The sequence below is a fragment of the Hyla sarda genome, chromosome 9 (genome assembly GCF_029499605.1).
Source record: "Hyla sarda isolate aHylSar1 chromosome 9, aHylSar1.hap1, whole genome shotgun sequence".
Lineage (NCBI taxonomy): Eukaryota > Metazoa > Chordata > Amphibia > Anura > Hylidae > Hyla > Hyla sarda.
Genome location: NC_079197.1, coordinates 10,824,615 through 10,845,092, shown reverse-complemented (window position 1 = coordinate 10,845,092; position 20,478 = coordinate 10,824,615). Strand labels below are relative to the sequence as shown.

At 43.2% G+C, this 20,478-nt stretch overlaps 1 protein-coding gene across 2 annotated transcripts in view; it reads right to left on the bottom strand.

Moving 5' to 3' along the window:
* The window catches only part of GRIN1 (glutamate ionotropic receptor NMDA type subunit 1), a 121,813-nt gene that overhangs the window by 100,287 nt on the left and 1,048 nt on the right, over positions 1 to 20,478 (bottom strand). For both annotated transcript variants that reach the window (XM_056539717.1, XM_056539716.1), the window contains exon 2: positions 19,816 to 20,018. The gene's annotated coding sequence lies outside the window, so the exon portion shown is untranslated. The remainder of the gene's footprint in view (positions 1 to 19,815; positions 20,019 to 20,478) is intronic.

Here is a 20,478-nt window from a genome sequence, read left to right as displayed (position 1 = left end):
AGCGGAGGCTAGGAGCGGCCACTCGCTGCGGAGGAGGTGCAGGAGCTGGCGGAGGAGATGGTTGCTGCTGTAGCAGAGGCAGAAGTTGCTGTAACGTGGCGGTCAACTGCGACAGCTGCTGTCCTTGTTGGGCAATTTGCTGCGATTGCTGAGCGACCACCGTGGTAAGGTCAGCGAGACTTGGCAGCGGCACCTCAGCGGGATCCATGGCCGGGTCACGATTCGGCTTACAGGTAGTGGATCCTCTGTGTCAGCGAGGGATTGGCGTGGACCGTGCTGGTAGACCGGTTCTAAGAGGCTACTGGTGTTCACCAGAGCCCGCCGCAAAGCGGGATGGTCTTGCTGCGGCAGTAGCAACCAGGTCGTATCCACAAGCAACGGCTCAACCTCGCTGACTGCTGAGAAGGCGTGGGACAGAAGGACTAGGCAGAGGCAAGGTCAGACGTAGCAGAAGGTCGGGGCAGGCGGCAAGGTTCGTAGTCAAGATGGATAGCAGGAGTTCAGGTAACACAGGCTTTGGACAACACTAAACGCTTTCACTGGCACAAGGCAACAAGATCCGGCAAGGGAGTGCAGGGGAAGTGATGTGATATAGCCAGGGAGCAGGTGGAAGCCAATTAGGCTAATTGGGCCAGGCACCAATCATTGGTGCACTGGCCCTTTAAGTCTCAGAGAGCTGGCGCGCGTGCGCGCCCTAGAGAGCGGAGCCGCGCGCGCCAGCACATGACAGCAGGGGACCGGGACGGGTAAGTGACTTGGGATGCGATTCGCGAGCGGGCGCGTCCCGCTGTGCGAATCGCATCCCCGACGGCCATGTCAGTGCAGCGCTCCCGGTCAGCGGGACCGACCGGGGCGCTGCAGGGAGAGAGACGCCGTGAGCGCTCCGGGGAGGAGCAGGGACCCGGAGTGCTCGGCGTAACAATTATAACTACATGCACCTAAATAAGTATGTTTAAAATTGTCATCTTCTGACCCATATACCTTTTTTTATTTTTCCGCATGCAGGGATGTATGAGGGCTCACTTTTTGCGCCATGATCTGTAGTTTTTATCGGTCCCATTTTTATTTTGATAATACATTTTGATCGCTTTTTATAAGTTTTTTTATGGTATATGAAGTGATCAAAAATGCACAGTTTTGGACTTTTGTATTTTTTTACGTGTACGCTATCGACCGTGCAGTTTAACCAACCATATATTTTATTAGTTCGGACATTTACACACGCAACAGTACCACAGATGATTATTTAAATTTTTTATTACATTATTTTATTTAAAAAATGGGAAAAGGGGGTGATTCACACTTTTATTATGGAAGGGGTTAATTCACTTTTAAAAACTTTTTTTTTTGTACACTTTATTTTTCTTTTTGTTAAGCCCCCATAGGGGGCTATACCATGCAATCTTTTGATTACATATACTGTTCAATGCTATGCCATAACATAAATCATCAGTGTTATCGGTGCTCTGCTGCTCCAGCCTGCATGGCTGGCTGGGAGCAGCAGAGGACCGATCGGACGGCAAGGAGGCAGGTAAGGGCCAAGATTTCGCTACGGATGTCCCGATCAGCTCCGCTAAGCTACCGGCACTGTTAGCTCTGCACTTTAGATGTCGCAATCAACTTTGATTGCGGTGTCTAAAGGGTTAATAGGGGCCTACAACTATATATGTGGGCAGTATGAGGTCCTATAAATACATGGGAGAAATATGTGGGCGTACAACTATATGGAGACATTATGGGGGCCTACAACTATATCAGGGGAAAACAGAGGGCTTACTACTGTAAAAGGGCAGAATGGGGGTCAGCTACTACTGTATGGGGACACGAAGGGGGCTAACTACTGTATGGGGGTAGTATAGGGCTGATAAAAAAAATTGGGAGCAGTACGGGGGCACAGAGGAGGCCTATTACTGTAACAGTATGGGAGGCGCCTTCTACTATATGGGACAGTATGAGGGCATAGTGGGACCCTACTACTGTATGGGGGCAGTATGGGGGATACCAACTACTATAAGGGGGCAGTATGAGGGCACAGAGGGGGCCTACTACTGTTCAGGGGCAGCATGGGGGCCGCTTACTACTATATGGGGCAGTATGGGGCACAGTGGGAGTCTACTACTATCTGGGGGCAGTATGGGGCCTACAACTACATTGGGGCACAGAGGAGACCCCAGAATATTGGGACAGGAGTGGGGAGAGAATATGGAGTAAAGAGAAGCATATACATTCAAAACTATATTAATTACAAACATGTTGCTAATATTGTGGTACAATTTTTGGAAATGGGCTGCCAAGAGTTACTCTGGCAAAAAAGGTTTGGGAACCACTGATCTAAAGGAATCTAAAGGTTTATGATACATGTGATCTGGCCACATGTGATGTCTGGGCATGGATAGGTGCAGTGGTAATGATTCATGTGTGTTGGAGTTCCTCTTTAAGGTCAATGCTGAGGAGGCTTATGTGTCCTTGCTGGCGTTGCTGAGGCCCCCAGAGTCCAGGAGAACCAGAGCTCGGAGAGGCTGCACCTGCTCTACAGGTTGTTGCTTTATGTTCTGTAGCGATTTCTGTAGCAGCCGTTGAACCCAAGTAACCCCGGCGCGGTGTAACCATTTCAGGTTTTTTATTTTTTTTCCCACTTCCACAGAAGTTTATTGATGAGATTAAGCAGTTTTATAGTCGACAATTCTTCAAGTTGTGTAAACAGAAGAGTGAGTGGCGAGCGGGCGGGGATTGTGCCAGGCGGTTCACCAGGTCAGCATGGCAGCGACTAAGGCACTGATCTGGGAGGAACATGTCTTTCAAGTTTTATGGAAATTGCTGCATCACTCTGACTTTCTAGTGTGTTTCCAGGGTTTGTATGGATAGAGGACCTCTCGGGAGTTTCCAGGGTTTGTATGGATAGAGGACCTCTAGGGTGTCTCCAGGGTTTGTATGGATAGAGGACCTCTCGGGAGTTTCCAGGGTTTGTATGGATAGAGGACCTCTCGGGAGTTTCCAGGGTTTGTATGGATAGAGGACCTCTAGGGTGTCTCCAGGGTTTGTATGGATAGAGGACCTCTCGGGAGTTTCCAGGGTTTGTATGGATAGAGGACCTCTCGGGAGTTTCCAGGGTTTGTATGGATAGAGGACCTCTAGGGTGTCTCCAGGGTTTGTATGGATAGAGGACCTCTCGAGAGTTTCCAGGGTTTGTATGGATAGAGGACCTCTAGGGTGTCTCCAGGGTTTGTATGAATAGAGGACCTCTCGGGAGTTTCCAGGGTTTGTATGGATAGAGGACCTCTAGGGTGTCTCCAGGGTTTGTATGGATAGAGGACCTCTAGGGTGTCTCCAGGGTTTGTATGGATAGGGGACCTCTCGGGAGTTTCCAGGGTTTGTATGGATAGAGGACCTCTAGGGTGTCTCCAGGGTTTGTATGGATAGAGGACCTCTCGGGAGTTTCCAGGGTTTGTATGGATAGAGGACCTCTAGGGTGTCTCCAGGGTTTGTATGGTTAGAGGACCTCTCGGGAGTTTCCAGGGTTTGTATGGATAGAGGACCTCTAGGGTGTCTCCAGGGTTTTTATGGATAGAGGACCTCTCGGGAGTTTCCAGGGTTTGTATGGATAGAGGACCTCTAGGGTGTCTCCAGGGTTTGTATGGATAGAGGACCTCTAGGGTGTCTCCAGGGTTTGTATGGATAGGGGACCTCTCGGGAGTTTCCAGGGTTTGTATGGATAGAGGACCTCTAGGGTGTCTCCAGGGTTTGTATGGATAGAGGACCTCTCGGGAGTTTCCAGGGTTTGTATGGATAGAGGACCTCTAGGGTGTCTCCAGGGTTTGTATGGTTAGAGGACCTCTCGGGAGTTTCCAGGGTTTGTATGGATAGAGGACCTCTAGGGTGTCTCCAGGGTTTGTATGGATAGAGGACCTCTCGGGAGTTTCCAGGGTTTGTATGGATAGAGGACCTCTAGGGTGTCTCCAGGGTTTGTATGGATAGAGGACCTCTCGGGAGTTTCCAGGGTTTGTATGGATAGAGGACCTCTAGGGTGTTTCCAGGGTTTGTATGGATAGAGGACCTCTAGGGTGTTTCCAGGGTTTGTATGGATAGAGGACCTCTAGGGTGTCTCCAGGGTTTGTATGGATAGAGGACCTCTAGGGTGTTTCCAGGGTTTGTATGGTTAGAGGACCACTAGGGTGTTAACAGATTTTGTATGGTTAGAGGACCTCTAGGGTGTTAACAGATTTTGTATGGTTAGAGGACCTTGAGTGTGTTTACAGGGGTTGTAAAGTTAGAGAACCACTAGTTTGTTTACCAGTATTGTACAGTTAGAGGACCACTTGTGTGTTTACAGGGGTTGTTTGGTTAGAGGACCTTTAGTGTGTTTACAGGGATTGTCAGGTTAGAGGACCTTTTGTGTGCTCATAGGGGTTCGGTCCTGTCAAACTAACCTGATCAGCTTTTATGAGGAGGTGAGCTCCAAACTGGACCAGGGGGAATCGCTGGATGTCGTATATCTAGATTTTTCCAAAGCATTTGATATGGTGCCACATAAAAGGTTGGTGCATAAAATGAGAAGGATGGGGCTGCTGGAGAATGTGTGTAAGTGGGTAAGTAAGTGGCTCAGTGATAGGAAACAGAGGGTGCTTATTAACCCCTTAAAGGGGTACTACCGTGGTAAACTTTTTTTTTAAATGAACTGGTGCCAGAAAGTTAAACAGATTTGTAAATTACATCTATTAAAAAATCTTAATCCTTCCAGTACTTTTTAGGGGCTGTATGCTACAGAGGAAATGTTTATCTTTTTGGATTTCTCTTACGTCACGACCACAGTGCTATCTGCTGACCTCTGCTGGTCATTATAGGAACTGTCCAGAGCAGCAGAAAATCCCCATAGCAAACATATGCTGCTCTAGATAGTTCCTAAAATGGACAGCAGAGGTCAGCAGAGAGCACTGTGGTCGTGACATAAGAGAAATCCAAAAATATAAACATTTCCTCTGTAGTATACAGACACTAATAAGTACTGGAAGGATTGAGATTTTTTAATAGAAGTAATTTACAAATCTGTTTAACTTTCTGGCACCAGTTGATTTAAAAAAAAGTTTTTTTTCCACGGTAATACCCCTTTAATGGCTCTTGTTTGAACTTGTTATCAGTATAAAAGACACCTGTCCACAACCTCAAACAGTCACAGTCCAAACTCCACTATGGCCAAGACCAAAGAGCTGTCGAAGGACACCAGAAACAAAATTGACCTGTACCAGGCTGGGAAGACTGAATCTGCAATAGGCAAGCAACTTGGAGTGAAGAAATCAACTGTGGGAGCAATTATTAGAAAATGGAAGACATACAAGACCACTGATAATCTCCCTCCATCTGGGGCTCCACGCAAGATCTCACCCCGTGGTGTCAAAATGATCACAAGAACGGTGAGCAAAAATCCCAGAACCACACAGGGGGGAATGGGAGGACTACAGTACCCAGAAAGATTATCAGAATTAGGGTTATTTAGTTTAGAAAAAAGAAGGCTTAGGGGGCGACCTAATAACTATGTATAAATATATCAAGGGACAGTACAGAGATCTCTCCATGATCTATTTATACCCAGGACTGTATCTATAACAAGGGGGCATCCTCTACATTTAGAGGAAAGAAGGTTTCTACACCAGAACAGACGGGGTTCTTTACTGTAAGAGAAGTGAGACTGTGGAATTCTCTCCCAGAGGAGGTGGTCATGGTGAACTTGGTAAATGAGTTCAAAAGGGGTCTGGATGCATTTCTGGAGAATAATAACATTGCAGGTTCTGTATACTAGATTTATAGGGACAGAACGTTATCCAGGGATTTATTCTGATACCATATTTAGACTTGGGAATTAATATTTACCTCTAAGATGAGTTTTTTTTTTTTTTTTGCCTTCCTCTGGATCAACTCAACTCCGTAGGGATTCATTAGGGATATAGGTTGAACTTGATGGGGTCTGGTCTTTTTTCAACCTTATGAACTATGTTACTATGTTACAGAAAGAGGACCTGTAGTGTGTTTAGAGGGGTTGTACGGATAGAGCACCTGTAGTGTGTTTACAGTGGTTGCATGGTTATAGGACCTATTTAGGGTGTACTGAGTTACAGAAGTGAATTCCTTAGTCCCCTATTTGAGCATTGCCATTTAGCAGCCCCCTGGTATTATGTCAAAGGGGGGGGGGGGGTATGGCATGGGGCACCTGTGCCCGCCGGTCTCTATGATGCTGATCTGCCATCGGTTTGGCTGCAGTGACATGACGGAACATTGTAGATCTGAGAGGACAAGATCGTGACGATAGAAGACATGAGAGCTGAGCGCTGCTCCCCCTCCCCGCAGCCCAGAGGATGAATGGAGCTGCTGAGCTCTATTCTGCTCCGGTTAAGGATCCCGCAGGGCTGTGGTTGTACCGCGCAGGGTGCAAGCCGCCTATACACCGCCGTTCTCAGCCTTGAGTACACAATGGCACGCTATGGCGGGATCAGGGCATGTGCTGCACTGCACGTCCCTCACGCTGCCAAGATAAACAATGGAGAATGCTAGAAATAGCAGCTACACAATGTAATGGTATTGGGGGGGGGGGGGGGGGGGGCAGAGGTGATTATGTCGCCCAAAGCAGGTGTAGTATGCCGTATACTTTTAGTATGGCCCTGTGTTGTTGCAGGGCCCCATCTATGTAAGGAATTTGGAAATTCCTCCCTGCCGGGTTTATCCCTTCATTGATAAATTCGGCTTTGATTTTTGCATACTACCACATGCCTACTGTTGTGTAGCCTCTGAGAATTATCAGTGGAGATGTAGCAGAGCCAAACTTGTCTTTAAATTGTGATACAGTGGTGTTTTTCCAATGAGGAAGATTCCAGCTGTTGCAAAACTACAACTCCCAGCATGCCCGGACAGCCGAAGGCTGTCCGGGCATGCTGGGAGTTGTAGTTTTGCAACAGCTGGAGGCCCCCTGGTTTTGAAAATACTGGTTTACTAAAAATGGTAATGCCAAATAATGTCAAATGACAAACTCATGTCTCCTACATATTTATCTGCCAGTATTGCTTTCTCAAAGGAAGGGATTAGGCTTCCCTGCCATTGCAAAACCACAACTCCCATCATGCCTTCATAGTCTGCTGCCAATAAACCCCAACCTGTGGCCCTTCAGTGGTTGCAAAACTACAACTCCCATCATGCCCGGACAGTCTGCTGCCAGTGAGTCTTAACCTGTGTCCCTCCAGCTGTTGCAAAACTAAAACTCCCATCATGCCTTGACAGTCGTGCTGTCAGCGAGCCCCAACCTGTGGCCCTCAAGCGGTTGCAAAACTACAACTCCCAGCATGCCCTGACCAGCTGCTGACAGTGAGCCCCAACCTGTGACTCTCCATCTATAACTCATAAATGACAACCAAATGACAAACTCAGCTCTCCTACATGTTGATCTTCTGGCATTGCTTTGTCAAAAGGAGGAATTCGGATTATCTGAAGCTACAGATCTAGCAGAGCTAAATGCGCGCGCTGGGAAAATTGCCAATTTAATGCAGTAGTTTTTCCCTACAGCCCCAACTGCGTTTAGGGATGTGGCAGAACTAAGTTTGTCATTGAACTGCATAATAGAATGTCTCTGGTTAAAGGGGTACTCCAGGAATTTTTTTTATGTGACTATGCTACAGGGGCTGTAAAGTTAGTGTCGTTCATAATATAGTGTCTGTACCTGTGTGTGACGGTTTTCTCACAATTCTTCTGTGATTTTCACTCCAATATTTATTTTTACCAGCATACAAAATGACTGTTGTCTCAGATTTTTCCCAGGTTGCAATGCGGCCGAGACCTGAGATCACTAGTCAGCTGATGACACGGAGCCTGTCTGCTTCAATGGGTGGAGCGATCAATCTGCAACTAATGCAACAGCTGTAGGCACCCTGATTGAAAACCACATGTCTTTTGAATGGATGCAGCTCATTTATGTTACAATGGGTGGGGTGGCTGATGTGTGGGAAGGAGGAAAATGGAATTATGGGATTTGTAGTCAAAAAAGAAAAACTCAAACAGGAAATACCCGTTCACAAAAAGCTAGCCACAGTCTTATGGTAATCTCACAACATAGCCATTTAGCCCCAAGACAAGCACAGATCCTTCCTAAGCATGTCCATTACTGTCTGCCAGGTACGTACTAAAATCACCTTATGGTGGAGAACCCCTTTAAATTTGGCTTTGCTATATCTCTCACTGTGTTTACTACTGCAGGTAAATCTACTGTTATGTAACCTGGGAGAGTAATCAACAGAGATGTAGCAGAGCTGAACTTGTCAGTAAACTATTCGTTTTGTGCACCTTGATCAATAATGGCAATTCTAGGTAACAACCATAACTTGTGCCAAGTAACAAAGTCCGCTCTCCTACATGATTTATTTGCCCATGTTGCGTCCTTGTGATAAGGGAGGAACTATGTTTACCTGCGGCTACAGATCTAGCAGAGCTGTATGTGCAAATAGGAAACGTAACGCCGTAGCTTTACCTGCCGCCCAGATGTGGCAGAGCTGACTTTGTCATTGAACCATAGAGCACCGAATGATCCCTGCGCAGAAGTCAACCAGTCGAAATACATATTGAGCTCTGCTTCATCTATGTGTCTAACCAATCGCATAATGAAGCTTCTTTCATTGTCGAAATATTCCCCAAAGCATCTTATAGATAAAAATGATATTTACGACAGAGAACTGGGTCAGCACCGCCGCGCCGGGGGTCGGGGGCGATGTGGGGGGGGGGGGGGGGCTGGTGCAGAGAGCTATTTAGGAAAAATTTATATTTTCACGGCTAACGTGTCCATCGCAGTCCATCAAATGATGCGGTTGCTAAGGAGATGGGGCTGGTTGCTAGGGAACAAGATGGAGCAGTCGTCGAGCGGACACAAAGCTGCGGGTTTTTTGATGAGAAGACGAGTTTAATATTGGAGGAGATGATAATACAGGATGCGGCGGCCATATTGTCAAAGGGGGGGGGGGCATCCATCTGGGAAAGGCTGACAACAGAGAGGTATTGGATGCCTCGTACCTCAGACTAGTCAATGGCAAGGAGGGAAGATTCACGGGAGGCATTAAACACAACACTAAGTTAAAGGCTGTGTCAGGGCATGCTGGGAGTTGTAGTTTTACAACAGCTAGAGAGTGATATGTTGGGGAACACTACTACAGCCCACCCCAGGAGTCATTCTCCAGTCTACATCAGTGTTTTCTAAGCAGGGTGCCTCCAGCTGTTGCAAAACTACAACTCCCAGTATGCCCGGACAGCCGTTGGCTGTCCGGGCATGCTGGGAGTTGTGGTTTTGCAACAGCTGGAGGAAGCCTGCTTGGGAAACACTGGTCTGTATATCCATAAGGCAGTATGATGGGGGCACACTGTATACAAGGGACAGCGGTAATATACTGGTACATATTCCAGTTATAACCAGTCATACATTCGTTTTTTATTGCCATATACAGTAGTCACCGACTAGGCGAGAGGTGAGGCCCCTCCCTGTGCATCACATCATCCTCTGTATGGCAAAAGGTCAGATCATCGTTAGTGTTGAGCGCGAATATTTGCAATTCGAATATTTATCGCACATTTTGCATATTCGCGAATATGGCGAATATAGCGCTATATATCCGCAATTACGAACACATCAGAGCGATCTCATCCCTCCCGGCTTCCAGCTTGTGGTCTAAAGAAGACTCCAATATTATTTACTGTATTAGACTGGAGAGAGAATATTCACGAATATGACATGAAAAATGTCATAGACCCATTATCACTGCTGTATAGACCAAGAATATTAGGAGATAGATAGATAGATATGAGATAGATAGATATGAGATAGATAGATAGATAGATAGATAGATATGAGGTAGATAGATAGATAGATATGAGATAGATAGATAGATAGATAGATATGAGATAGATAGATATGAGATAGATAGATAGATATGAGGTAGATAGATAGATAGATAGATAGATATGAGATAGATAGATAGATATGAGATAGATATGAGATAGATATGGGATAGATAGATAGATAGATAGATATGAGATAGATAGATAGATATGAGATAGATAGATAGATATGAGATAGATACATATGAGATAGATAGATAGATAGATAGATATGAGATAGATAGATAGATAGATATGAGATAGATAGATAGATAGATATGAGATAGATAGATAGATAGATATGAGATAGATAGATAGATAGATAGATAGATATGAGATAGATAGATAGATATGAGATAGATATATAGATATGAGATAGATACATATGAGATAGATAGATAGATATGAGATAGATAGATAGATAGATATGAGATAGATAGTTATGAGATAGATATATAGATATGAGATAGATAGATAGATAGATAGATAGATAGGAGATAGATAGATAGATAGATAGATATGAGATAGATAGATATGAGATAGATAGATATGAGATAGATAGATAGATATGAGATAGATAGATATGAGATAGATAGATAGATATGAGATAGATAGATATGAGATAGATAGATAGATAGATATGAGGTAGATAGATAGATAGATATGAGATAGATAGATAGATATGAGATAGATATGAGATAGATATAGATAGATATGAGTAGTGTTGCTCGCGAATATTCGCAATGATAATTTTATTCGCGAATATCACATATTCGCGAATTTGTGAATATTCGCGAATATAGCACTATATTCGTAATTACGAATATTCGTTTGTTTTTTGATCATCCCTCTCTGCTTCCAGCTTGTGTGGTGTAAAGAAGGCTCTAATACTACTGTGTGAGACTGGCGTGCGAACTTTCACATATGCGAAAATTAGCATATGCTAATTTTCGCATATGCTAATTTTCACATATGCTAATTTTCGCATACGCGAAAATAAAACGCAAATATTACGAATATGCAAATTTAGCAAATATATGACGAATATTCGTCCATATATTCGCAAAATATCGCGAATTCGAATATGGCCTATGCCGCTCAACACTGGATATGAAATAGATATGAGATAAATAGATATGAGATAGATAGATAGATAGATAGATATGAGATAGATAGATAGATAGATAGATATGAGATAGATAGATATGAGATAGATATGAGATAGATATGAGATAGATAGATAGATATGAGATAGATATGAGATAGATAGATATGAGATAGATAGGAGATAGATAGATATGAGATAGATAGATATGAGATAGATAGATATGAGATAGATAGATATGAGATAGATAGATATGAGATAGATAGATATGAGATAGATAGATATGAGATAGATAGATAGATATGAGATAGATAGATAGATATGAGATAAATAGATATGAGATAGATAGATAGATATGAGATAGATAGATAGATAAATATGAGATAGATATGAGATAGATTGATAGATATGAGATAGATATGAGATAGATAGATATGAGATAGATAGATAGATATGAGATAGATAGATATGAGATAGATATGAGATAGATAGATAGATAGATATGAGATAGATATGAGATAGATAGATATGAGATAGATATGAGAGAGATAGATATGAGATAGATAGATAGATATGAGATAGATATGGGATAGATAGATAGATATGAGATAGATATGAGATAGATAGATATGAGATAGATAGATAGATATGAGATAGATAGATAGATAAATATGAGATAGATATGAGATAGATTGATAGATATGAGATAGATATGAGATAGATAGATATGAGATAGATAGATAGATATGAGATAGATAGATATGAGATAGATATGAGATAGATAGATAGATAGATATGAGATAGATATGAGATAGATAGATATGAGATAGATATGAGAGAGATAGATATGAGATAGATAGATAGATATGAGATAGATAGATATGAGATAGATATGAGATAGATAGATATGAGATAGATAGATAGATATGAGAGAGATAGATATGAGATAGATAGATAGATATGAGATAGATAGATAGATATGAGATAGATATGAGATAGATAGATAGATAGATATGAGATAGATATGAGATAGATAGATAGATATGAGATAGATAGATATGAGATAGATAGATATGAGATAGATAGATATGAGATAGATAGATAGATATGAGATAGATAGATAGATATGAGATAAATAGATATGAGATAGATAGATAGATATGAGATAGATAGATAGATAAATATGAGATAGATATGAGATAGATTGATAGATATGAGATAGATATGAGATAGATAGATATGAGATAGATAGATAGATATGAGATAGATAGATATGAGATAGATATGAGATAGATAGATATGAGATAGATAGATAGATATGAGAGAGATAGATATGAGATAGATAGATAGATATGAGATAGATAGATAGATATGAGATAGATATGAGATAGATAGATAGATATGAGATAGATATGAGATAGATAGATAGATATGAGATAGATAGATATGAGATAGATAGATAGATATGAGATAAATAGATATGAGATAGATAGATAGATATGAGATAGATAGATAGATAAATATGAGATAGATATGAGATAGATATGAGATAGATAGATATGAAATAGATAGATATGAGACAGATATCCGATAGATAGATATGAGATAGATAGATATGAGATAGATAGATATGAGATAGATATGAGATAGATAGATATGAGATTTGCAAATTCGAATATGGCATACGCCGTTCATCACTAATCATTGTGTGGACTAAATCTGGTTTTGGTCATTTTATCTCTTCATGGGAAAGCTGGGTGACCTCTAATATGACTGCAAATCCAGAGGGTGTCATGCAGCCCTTTATACACACTTAAGCTGTGTTCACACTAACATAATAAAAAAGCGCAAAGGTCATTCTGGGTCCCCAGATTTGTGGTCTTGCATTCATAAAAAAATACATTTGTATCATGCTAGGCTCTCCAGCTGTTGCAAAACTACAACTCCCAGCATGCCGATAGCAGTAACATACAAAAATAGACAAGCTGTGTACCCAGCGTTGTCCGATATTCCTATTTGAAGGAGTAGTGTGGTGAAAAATAGCTTATTCCCTATCCAAAGATTGGGGATAATATATAGATCACGGGGGGTCTGAGCGCTGGGACCCCTCGCCATCTCCTGAAAGGGGCCATGGCAGTCTGCCGGAAGCGGCCGTTCTGACCCCCACGGGAAGCCACGGCCGACACGCCCCCTCCATATATCTTTATGGTATACATGGAGGGGGCGTGTCAGCCGGCGCTCCATGCGGGGTCGGCACGGCCCCGACCAGGAGATCGTGGGGGGTCCCAGCGCTCGGACCCCCTTTGGAAAGGGGATAAGTTATTTTTCACTACAGAACTCCTTTGAACCATGTGGGAAAGGAAAAACAGCCCTCTGGAAAACTGGGAAAGCTTGGTGGCACACAATATATGTGCTACCCATCTTTCCCAGTCTCCTAAAGCCCTAGCAGTCATAGGCTGCTTATCCTTCCTGCCCTCGTCACTGCAGCAGCGCTGCCATTCCCTTTCCCAAAAATACTAACCAATATATTGTGTACACGTACAGCTGGATTGTTTCTCTGCATTAAGTAAAGTGCCCATATTGTTAGCCTATGTATCTGGCCCTTGTTGCTAATTAAGGTAGCACTCCGGCAGTCATCACCATTTTTTGGGGTTTTTAGGTAAGTCCATACTGGTTCCATATTACATATATGGTGCTTGGCATAACTTTCTTTCCCGATCCACAGGAGGGGGGGTCTGGTCGCTGGGCCCCCTGCGATCACTGGGACAGGCCCCTGGCTCTCTCAGTGAGGAGCGTGTGTTGTCTACCAGTAGACAGCACAGGCTCCAATCATTTCTAAGTGCTGTACTCAGGTCTTTTTGGCAGCATGCATTCCTCACTGAGCCCCGGGTCCCATCCCAGATGATCGTGGGGGCTTGGGGAACCCCAGCGGTCGGACCTCCCGCAATCAGCTACTTATCTCCTGTCCTGTGGATGGGAGATAAGTTATTTTTCACCAGAGATCTCCTTTAAGAAGGTCCCCTGATGAGCCATGTTAACTTGGGAAACTCGTTGGGATTGAATATATATATATATATATATATATATATACAATATTTTTGTTGATGCTCTAATCATAGGCATCTTAGGGCACCTGGCTGGGAAACACTAATTTATCGTTTTTATCATGACAGGTCATGTGATTCTTTCATCATGTGACTCAAGGATTTCTATTGAAGAAATAAGGGAACCTAAAACACATTGCTTTTTTATGTTATGCATGGTGCTAGATTGTTTACATGCTGTATATTCTAGATCCTGTTGCTGTGTCGGCCATCTTGAATGTGTGTTCTTTCTGCTTATTGTAGATGATTCATCCATAGGAATGAATATCATCATTGTGCGAAGGTTACAATATGGTTATTTAACATCTATAAAAGTATATTACGGTATTATTACTGCGGTGCGTTCTTGAGGCAAAGTCATCATTACTGAACATCCAAGAGATAGACGTAGTTGAATAGGCCGACCTCCTGAATGAAGAAGGACGATGTGCCGACCATTACTAAGCAATGCAATGAACCCTTATGGAGGGAATGTGATTGTAGATGTGGCGGTATTATAGGCCACACACAGATATTATCTACTAGAGTTTCATTACAAGTTGGTGCAGAATTGTGGCTCTTATCAATTTGCTGTTGAGTTTCATAATATGTTTTATCTCACCTGAGGACTTAGGTGCTTCAGGAATGCTGGGAGTTGTAGTTTTACTATCATTTTGTGTCATGAGAAGAACTTTAAAATCCAAGCACCAGTTCCCCCTTCTCCACGTTGGGGAACACTGCACTAGTAGAATATGAACACAATTGTGCATCTGTATTATGACCACAAGGCTCGGCCCGACACCCTCTGGATTTATCAATAAAGCTTTCCAGGAAGAGATACAACTTACCAAAACCAGATTTAGGCTACATTCACATCACAATTTTGCAATATGGTTTTTTATCAGGTTTTTTCTTTCCAAAACTGTATTAAAAAACCTGACAAAACAGTATGACTTGTATGCTCAATGCGGTACGCATTGACTACAATGTTATAAAAACCATATACGGGTGATATATGATTTTTAAAAACCATTGTAGACCCAAAAACAGGACAAAACCGAGAACGAAACCGTGAATGACCACAGTTTTGTGCACAGGGGAAGAAAAGGGAAAAATGCAAAAGTACTAAAACCTTCACAAATGGGTACCTCTTTTTGTGAAAGTTTTTGTATGGAAAATCAATGGGTACGTCAAGCAATACGGTTGTATACGGTTTTCAAATACAAAACTTGGTTCAGAAGATGGTGTGACCTTCGCTCTGTCTACAAGGATACTTCGAGATTTTCCTTCTATCTCAAAGCTAGACTGTGTTAGGGCTTCTGACAGACTTAAAGGGGTACTCCGCTGCTCAGCGTTTGGAACAAACTGTTCCAAATGCTGGAGTTGGCGCCGGGAGCTCGTGACGTCATGGCTCCGCCCCCGTGCAGTTACACCACGCCCCCTCAATGCAAGTCTATGGGAGGGGGCGTGACAGCCGTCACGCCCCCTCCCATAGACTTGCATTGAGGGGGCGGGGTGTGACATCATGAGGGGAGGGGGGGCTATGACGTCACACGCTCCCGGGGCCCGGCTCCAGCGTTCGGAACAGTTTGTTCCAAACACTGAGCAGCGGAGTACTCCTTTAACAGTAATACTGTAACGGAGTACAGCGAATGCCATTCATTTCCATGGTCGGACAGGGTCACCGTTCGAGGCTGCATATCCTTTTTTCATCGGACTCTGCTGCATTATCCAATCTGCTGAAAATAGCGCATACGTCCCGAAAGGTGATTTCGTCCGGCCATTGAAATGACCAGCATCTGCTGTCCTCCGTTACAGTATATGTTGGCATCCTGTTTTTGACGGTACGTCTGAAAGAAGCACTAACACAGTGCGGACCTAGCCTCAGTCTTTCCTATAAACCTATTTATGCTTTTGTTTTGTTTTCTTGCCTTTTATTTGGTACAATTGCCTGTTATCTTCCTGCCCCCTGTATCCCTCCCCTCTATTTCTTTTTATGTTTTTTTTTTCTCTTTATGTCATAAATGATATTGTTGTTTATTTATTTTTTTTTTTTATTCATGAGTGTATTGTTGTGTATGTTGTTAGGGTGATGGTTCGTTTGTAGGTTGTATTGGTACTGGAGTCTTAGCGCCCCCTATATACAGCTTGTGGGCTCAAACAGACGAAGATGTCAGGGAGAAGAGATGAACAGGGTTGGGCAGCATCTGATGACCACTTTACTGTATTAGATGGCAGAAAAAACACTAATGAATGACTGGTCAGGACTGCACAATGTACACATACAGTAAATCTCCACCATGCTGCCTCTGTATATACAGACCAGCGTTTCCAAAGAAGGGTTCCTCCAGCAGTTGCTAAACTACAACCACCAGCTGGCCAAAGGCTGCCCTGGCATGCTGAGAACTGTAGTTTTGCAACAGCTGGAGGCACCCTGTTTAGGAAACACTGATATAGAATGTAGAATGGCTTCTGGAGGGGGGTGGGAGAACTTCCTGACACCCTACAGTCACTTACCTCCCTAATACTTTGCATGTTAAAGTGTTATTTGTGACTTTTTGATGGATGGCCTATACTCGTTGTCAACGTGAATATGTGAACATTGTTTTTTTTTTGCGTCACTCTTTCGCCCAGATTACCTAGAAAATGCTCAGCTCCAAGTCACTTTAATATTTTTCAATTACATGGCGGCCACACCTGGGGGCGTACACTAACATTCAGTCACAATTCTGAAAAATGTCTAAGGTGTCCCTATCATTAAAAATAAAAACTTTGGACACGTCACAGAGGCATGTGAAATGTTTTCATTGGTCGGGGGGTCTGAGTGCTAAAACCCCCACTGATCAGGGGAGAGAGCAGAGAAATGCATGGCAGAGCATGTACCGTATTTTTCGCCGTATAAGACGCACTTTTTCTTCCCCAAAACTAGGGGGGGAAAGTTGGTGCGTCTTATACGGCAAATACACACACCTATCGGGTCGGTCCCTGCGGCCATCAACGGCCGGGACCCTCGGCTAATACAGGACATCACCCATCGCGGTGATGCCCTGTATTAACCCTTCAGAAGCGGCGATCAAAGCTGACCGCCGTGTCTGAAGCGAAAGTCGGGCTGTTCGGGACCGCCGCGGTGAAATCGCGGCGTCCCCAACAGCTTACAGGACACCGGGAGGGACCTTACCTGCCTCCTCGGTGTCTGCTCCGTGCTGGGATCCCCTGCATGGCCGGCGCTCTCCTTTGACGTCATCACGTCGTCGGGCACGCTGTCCCGTCATCCTATAAGAGCGGCGTGCGTAGCGACGTGATGACGGCAACGGAGAGCGTGGATCCCGGGGAAGAAGACGTCCGGAGCGTCGGGGACACCACAGGAACACGGCGACAGCGATGGAGTGACATCCAGGGCAGCGGTGACGGGTCCGGAGCGGCGGGGACACGTGAGTATTACCTCCTATACCAGTGGTCTTCAACCTGCGGACCTCCAGATGTTGCAAAACTACAACTCCCAGCATGCCCGGACAGCCAACGGCTGTCCGGGCATGCTGGAAGTTGTAGTTTTGCAACATCTGGAGGTCCGCAGGTTGAAGATCACTGTTGGGTGCAGAATCTTATTTTTCTAGATTATGCACCTTTAACCCCTTAAGGACCGGGGTTTTTTCCGTTTTTGCATTTTCGTTTTTTGCTCCTTGCCTTTAAAAAATCATAACTCTTTCAATTTTGCACCTAAAAATCCATATGATGGCTTATTTTTTGCGCCACCAATTCTAATTTGTAATGACGTCAGTCATTTTGCCCAAAAATCTACGGTGAAACGGAAAAAAAAATCATTGTGCGACAAAATTGAAAAAAAAACGCAGTTTTGTAACTTTTGGGGGCTTCCGTTTCTACGTAGTACATTTTTCGGTAAAAATGACACCTTATCTTTATTCTGTAGGTCCATACGATTAAAATGATACCCTACTTATATAGATTTGATTTTTTAAGACTTCTGGAAAAAATCATAACTACATGCAGGAAAATTAATACGTTTAAAATTGTCATCTTCTGACCCCTATAACTTTTTTATTTTTCCGTGTATGGGGCGGTATGAGGGCTCATTTTTTGCGCCGTGATCTGAAGTTTTTAACGGTACAATTTTTGCATTGATAGGACTTATTGATCGCTTTTTATTCATTTTTAAATGATATAAAAAGTGACCAAAAAAGCACTATTTTGGACTTTGGAATTTTTTTGCGCGCACGCCATTGACCGAGCGGTTTAATTAATGATATATTTTTATAATTCGGACATTTCCGCACGCGGTGATACCATATATGTTCATTTTTCTTTTTATTTACACTGTGTTTTTTTTTTATTGGAAAAGGGGGGTGATTCAAACTTTTAATAGGGGAGGAGTTAAATGATATTTATTCACTTTTTTTTTCACTTTTTTTTTGCAGTGTTATAGGTCCCATAGGGACCTATAACACTGCACACACTGATCTCTTATACTGATCATTGTTATCCCATAGGGACCTATAACGCTGCACACACTGATCTTCTATGCTGATCACTGGTTTCTCATAAGAAACCAGTGATCAACGATTCTGCCGCATGACTGCTCATGCCTGGATCTCAGGCACTGAGCAGTCATTCGGCGATCGGACAGCGAGGAGGCAGGTAGGGGCCCTCCCGCTGTCCTGTCAGCTGTTCGGGATGCCGCGATTAGCCGCGGCTATCCCGAACAGCCCGACTGAGCTAGCCGGCCACTTTCGGTTTCACTTTTAGCCGCGCGGCTCAGCTCTGAGCGCGCGGCTAAAGGGTTAATAGCGCGCGGTCACTATGACGCCGGGCCCGCCGCGATATGACGCGGGGTTACTGTGTAACCCCGCGTTATATCAGGAGAGCAGGACCAAGGGCGTACCTGTACGCCCTTGGTCCTTAAGGGGTTAAAATTGGGTGCATCTTATATGCCGGTGCGTCCTATAGGGCGAAAAATACGGTACTTCACATCTCATGATCTTTGTCTCCTTGCCCAATCTATATATATATATCTCAACTCAATCCTTTTTCTAGGGTTGTGAGACACAATTCTGGCTCTTTGCCGGTGCGCCAGAAAGTGTCGGCTCAGAGTCCACATAGGATTGCTTGTTGGAAAGTATTGCAGAATGTAGGGAGATTGACCATTATATTTTTCAATAGTTTTTTTCATAGTTTTTTTCCATATATTTTTCTACAACCTTTTTTTTTTATTTTTTATTGTTTTCTTGAATTTTTTGGAACCCCTAACATCCATGAATTTTATTAAACTATTTTTGTTTTCAGGTATATATGTGTGTGTATTTATATATATTTTTGTATAGGACGAATCATACTTTTTTAGTTCAATTTGGGGCTCATGTATTGTTTTTGGAAGGGGGGGGGGGGAGAGAGAGATTTAAAAATGTACGGTGTATTGTGCCTGTCAGCATAAGTTATGTTCACACAAAGGACTTTGACATTTTTGAGTTCCAACTCTGTTGAAAGTTCACTTTTGGTAGAATATCGAACATACTTGAGTGGTATCACAAATTGTCTGCAACTGAAATGAGCTGCAATACCACAAATAACCTGAGGACAGGGATGGCGCTGTTTTTGGAAGAAATCACCTCTGTTTTTCTAATCCTGGAGAACCTCTTCAAGTGGGAGCCATTAATGGAGCCTGGATCAAGATGTAACACACTTTACACATATATAAATTTGAAACAACACACGTACCTCCTCAATATTAAGTTATTTTTCTCTATATTAAAATCTGTTTTCCTTCTTATCCAAGTCTTGCTGATCTGGTGAGGCCCGTCCTCCATCTTCATTACCACAAGAATTCTCCTCAGTCACCATGGTGGCCTCTCATGTTATTGTTGTGCTTGTAGATGGAGATGGGGTGACATCTTGGCTGCTTGGACACTAGGTTTATTCTCCTGTTGAAAATATGTCTCAATTAATTTTTTTTGATATGGCTTCTGGTGTCTTCATGGAGTCTCCCGTGTGCCACAAGCCGCCATCTTTCCTCTCTCCCAAAGTTTAGGTTGTTAGGTAATGATGTGAGGTAAAGATATGTGGTAAAGTTGTGAGGTAAAGATGTGAGGTAAAGTTGTGAGGTAAAGATGTGAGGTAAAGTTGTGAGGTAAAGATGTGAGGGAAAGATGTGAGGTAAAGTTGTGAGGTAAAGTTGTGAGGTAAAGATGTGAGGAAAGGTTGTGATGTAAAATTGTAAGTTAAAGATATGAGGTAAAGATGTGAGGTAAAGTTGTGAGAAAAGTTGTTAGGTAAAGATGTGAGGTAAAGTTGTAAGGTAAAGACATGAGGTAAAGATGTGAGGTAAAGTTGTGAGGTAAAGTTGTGAGGTAAAGTTGTGAGGTGAAGTTGTGAGGTGAAGTT